Source organism: Eurypyga helias, unplaced genomic scaffold (assembly GCF_000690775.1).
Source record: "Eurypyga helias isolate BGI_N326 unplaced genomic scaffold, ASM69077v1 scaffold29832, whole genome shotgun sequence".
Taxonomy (NCBI): Eukaryota; Metazoa; Chordata; class Aves; order Eurypygiformes; family Eurypygidae; genus Eurypyga; species Eurypyga helias.
In genome coordinates this window covers 44193-49225 of record NW_010237081.1, presented here as the reverse complement: position 1 = coordinate 49225, position 5033 = coordinate 44193, and the positions used below count along the sequence as shown (strand labels likewise).

Below are 5033 nucleotides of genomic sequence, written 5' to 3'. Positions count from 1 at the left end.
AGCAGGCAGCTCCTGTTCTGCTGATGGAGGGGTTCCAGCCTCTCCACCGCACCCGCGGCGAATGCTGACGCACGGTGAGTAATTCCACCATAATAACCTCGCCGTGATACTGCACCGCTGCCCTTCTGCTCGGTGCCAGGTCCTCCCTCAGCCAAGAGCAGGAAGCCCAGCACACTCACTCCGGCAGGCTGGGGAGCACTTTGGGCTCTTCTCTCGGCAATAATGCTTCTCCCTCACCAGGAACCCCTACTTTCAGTATTTTTCACTCGGGAACCAAACGATTGCCAACTAGAAGAACAAGAACCAATCTTGTTTCACTTACTCTGAATACTTATGGTGCATCTGTGTATTGTGCTTCTTCTGATGAGCTGTGCTCGGTCTCCAGGTTGCTGTGTGTGGGTAGCTTAGGCGAGGGCTCCTCTTGCCCAGCGGATCAGCAGATCTGCTGAGCACAGGGCACTCAAGCTCAGAGAAGTCAGACCACAGCATCACCCTCACTGCACCGTCAGGCACCAGGCAAGGTGTTGGTGAGCCCATGCTCAGCCACTCTCCTGTCTTTCCCCTTTGGGTGTGAGCCCAAATCCTGCTCAACCCACCCAGCCCCTTGCAGCTGCAGCCCTGGCAGCCCTGGGGTAGCTTCACTCACCCCCCCAGGATGCCCCCCGGGGCTGGATCTCTGCAAGCCCAGGGGTGGCCAGCCCTGGCTGAGCAGTGAAAAGCAAAGTTTCCAAGGGAACCTCCATGTTCTCCATCCACTCCGGGTTGCCACTTGTTCCCAAAGACAAGGACCACTGCGATCTATCCCACCGAGACCCTCCTGTTAAGACACCAGTGCCCACCAACACCAGCACCAGCAAGCCCTGTTCTAGCTCCAGCTCTTGAGGATCTCTCTCCATCCCTTAAGGAGTCCACACACAATAATTCCCAGGCACGTACTAGTGCCTTCCCCCATCCCATTCCTCAGCTCTGCCACAGCCAGGGAGCCCTTTCCTTTAGTTACAGAGCAGAGGAAAGCTCTCACCGAGCTGCCTGAAGAAATCAATAGAGCAGCAGGGGAAATCACAATGAAACTAGAATGGAGAAGCCACACGGGCTATTCCCTCCCTACGGCACACACAGGAGCAGAAATTCACTGTAGGAGGGAAGGCATTTAAAACCAGAGATGGTGAACACAACCCATCTATGTCGAAGCAGAAATTCAGGGTAATGCACAGGCCCCAAACGCACCCCATCACGAGATGAAAGCCGGTGGTTACTGCCTGCTTCATCAAAGCCCCTGCCTCTCGCACACGTATTCGGCTCCGACGGCCAGCAGAGGGGCCACAGGCTGCTTTGGAAACGTCACTGGGTTTGGTTTTTTATCCAGTTTGTCAATGACAGTTAAACTCACAATACTCATTGCTTCTCAATATGTAAATTTGCAGGAGATGGTGGAGGTGGGATGCTTTTGCTGTAGGTAAGCTGCAGAAGGGCAGTGGTACCCTGGGGGCTGCAGTCCCTGTCGAAGTGAGCTGCTCTGGGGGCTGAAACCAAGAACGTAGGGTTTTCCATGAAGGAGTCAGAGAGGGGCTGCTGCTGCTGGGGACCGCACTGTGCCTATTTCTTAGTCACTCTAACAAAAGACAGACTGGAGCCAGCTCCTGCCCAGAGCAGGCAGAACATCCAGGGGGGCTGCTTCAGGCATGTCAGTTTAGGAGGACCACAGGCTGTCAAAGCCGTGGGATGGCAGAGGGGATACATGTGCCGCCCTGCCAGAGCCCTGGGTGGCACGTCCACCCCTCCCGCCGGCACAGCAGTTCTCATTTTGGGGGCTACAACCAAGTCGCTCCAGAGCCGCGGCCGTTCTCAGGAGCCTCTTTCTGTGTTTCCCCGCAGTCGAGGAACAGTGGGCAGCAAGGGGACATGGATGGAGCCCGGCGACTCGGCCGCATGGCCAGGCTGCTCAGCATCGTCTCCATTATCCTGGGGACCATCATCATCGTGCTCTACATTTCACTCAGCGTCAGAGGTAATATCTCCTTTTCTATTCCCCAGCCCAGCTAGGGCACGAGCCTCATGTGGTTCCACTCTCCAGCCCACGAACACGCTTGCCCACCATCCACGCCCACCCTAGGGAAGGTGGGGTTCCAACCACACCCCAACTGCAGTGGTAGGGCACAAAGCCCCTGTACAGTCCAGGCTGGTTGGACCAGCTGCACACACACATCGCAACACCTTGGAGCAGGGGCCCCTTGCAGGAGCAACACACACTGTTCCAAGAACCAGAGTGGAAAATCCCACCTGTGCTGTCCCACGGTGCAGTGGTGACCATACAAGGTCCCTCTGGTGAAAGGTCTTTCCCTGGAAAAGGCTGTGGTGGATTTAGAAGCGTGTAGTGGGGTGAAAACAAGGGGTTTCAGGACACAAGTCGACCTGCCCAGAAATGCAATCCCAAAATGTTTGGGGAACTCACCTGCCAAAACCATCATGACCGATGCTCTGAGGGCTGGAGCCCCTCTGCCATGAGGACAGGCTGGGAGAGTTGGGGTGTTCATCCTGGATAAGAGAAGGCTCCAGGGAGACCTTATAGCACCTTCCAGTGCCTGGGGGGGCTACAAGAAAGCTGGGGGGGACTTTTTACAAGGGCAGGGAGTGACAGGACAAGGGGCAATGGGTTTAAATTGAAAGCAGGGAGATTTCAATTGGATATCGGGAAGAAATTCTTCCCAGAGAGGGTGGGGAGCACTGGGACAGGTTGCCCAGAGAAGCTGTGGATGCCCCATCCCTGGAAGTGTCCAAGGCCAGGCTGGATGAGGCTGGGAGCAACCTGGTCTGGTGGAAGGTGTCCCTGCCCATGGCAGGGGGGGGGACTGGGGGGGCTTTAAGGGCCTTTCCAACCCAAACCATTCCCTGATGGCAGCACAGGTCAGGCAAGCAGGAGCCTCAGAAACACTCAAAGCCCAAACCAAGAGCGTAAGGGAAACATGTGACCGCTGGAAGCTGCCCTAAGACTCTTTTTTTTACAGTTTCCTAGAAGATGTTTCAGCATGCAGATACCTCGAAGAGGAGGAAGACAACTTTCCTTTTGGGGTTTTTACTTTCAGCCTTGCAACAAAAAATTGTCACAGTGTAGGTGGGCAGCCCTAGACAGCCTGCTCTGGAGCGCCGTCGGAAGGAACGCATGCTTCTACTTCACCGCCTCTTGGAAATGAGTTTGTACGAGTGATGGGATAAAAAACATCGCAAGAAGGAATGGGAACGAACATCGGACACCGAGCGGAGAGGAGAAGGGGGAAATGCACTACCTCATTCCCCTCCAGCAAAACTCACGGAGTGGGGAAGACAACTAAAATACAAGAGGAGGAGAGAGTTTCAAGAACGAAGCTTATTTTAAAAGAAAAATTTAAGGCGAGAACGGGACATTTTGAGGAGTCCTCCTAAGAATTTTGGCACAAGTCACTGAGTTTTTTGGGGCGTTGTTGGTTTTTAAATCGTCATTCTCTGTCTCTATAAAAAAAAACAAAACAAAACAAAACAAAGCTCAAACTGCCATCGGGAGCTGAGAGCTGTTCCACGGAGCAGGAGGGAGAGCAGAGCTGCAGCAGGACCACGGCTCTTCTCCCAACGAAACGCAGCGCAAAAGCTGGAGGATGTGGTGGGTGCTTTTGTATTTTTGATGAAAAAAAAAAAAAAAAGAGACAATGACCATTTGCATGCCTTTGGGAATGTTCTCCATGTCTGTTCCTATGAGCTCCTTGATCACTTAGGGCAGGTCTCCGACCTGGCAGAACGGGGTGTTGCTGCATGGGAACGCCAGGCTCCTCCTCACCCCAGTGCCATGGTGGGGTTTTTAATGGAAGGGGAAATAACGTTTTCTCTGTGAATCCACACATTTCTCTCTGTGCACCCCAAGTCAGGTGAATACTCGTGGCGCTGAGAAAAGAGCCTGGTTAATCTGTAGCAGCAGTACCAAGGCACGGAGAGCCCATTCTACCCACTCAGAGCAACTTCGTGTCACGTCATGTCCATCACATGACAGTTTCCGCATGATCCAGCCCCCACCACTGCCAACGCTCATCTCCCCAATCCTTTTGGGCTCCAGCTTAGGGCCTCCCAGGAGATTTGCAGAGGCATGGAGGAGTTTAAGACCTCCGCTCCTCTTCCTGCACCCCTCACACGCTCCTCCGCATCTCTGAAGAGATCCGGCATCCCAGGAGCTGGCTGGGGTCGGTTCCACAAGTAGTATTATTTTTTAATGTTTTATATTTAACGTAATAAGAAAAGACATTTCTCCTCCTGATCTGCCTATACGTACCCCACGCCCGGTCACGTCTTCCACACCGCGCGGCTCCTCGGCTGCTTCCTGTGGGATCCGATCCCCACGCTCTCCCTCGAGCCTCCATCCAGCCCCATCCCTTCTCCCCCCCAACCCTGTTCTTGCTGTGGGTTGTTACTGGGGTTGCTCCTCTACCTGGCCACCTGGACTATGCAAAGTTTCATCGCCTGTCCTTTTATTCAGGCCTTGCAGATGGCTCCTGGCCATATCCATTGGCTCCGTGTTAGCGGAGCCTCTCTCTTACCACAACTTAGCGGGCAGGCGTAGATGGGCCAAGGGCTGCACTCCCGGCCGTTCTGCTGCCTCCAGCCCGGGTCCTGGAAATACGGAGCGCACTGAGAAACAAGGTGTCCCAGGGCACTTCTGCTCCCTTCCACCAATCTGAAAAAAAACCCTAAATTTAGACCAAATCGAATGCTTCCGAGGGCTTGTCTACACGGAGAATCTACCGCACACCATGAGAAACGTTGCGATACGGTAACTGCTTGGCACTGACGACCTCCCTGGAGCACGTCAGCGGGCGCGGGCAGGCACGTGGGGGTAGCACAGGGAACGGGGGCACTGAAATTCCACTGAAATTAGTTACTCTGCAGTAACTAACAGGCAAAGCCACGGGCATCGCGGTGAAAAGTCTCTTGTCACCCGTTCAGTGGCTCCTCTTGACAGTGTTTGCTTCTGCGAGACATTATTTGAATCTGGGGAGGGGGTAAGAAAGCCA

At 54.1% G+C, this 5033-nt stretch overlaps 1 long non-coding RNA gene across 1 annotated transcript; it reads left to right on the top strand.

Moving 5' to 3' along the window:
* Positions 1–1845: 1845 nt before the first annotated feature.
* Positions 1846–3668, top strand: LOC104506406. The gene is made up of 2 exons (XR_727860.1): positions 1846–2008; positions 3006–3668. It is a non-coding gene; the product is annotated as an uncharacterized LOC104506406 (long non-coding RNA).
* The last annotated feature ends 1365 nt before the right edge of the window (positions 3669–5033 follow it).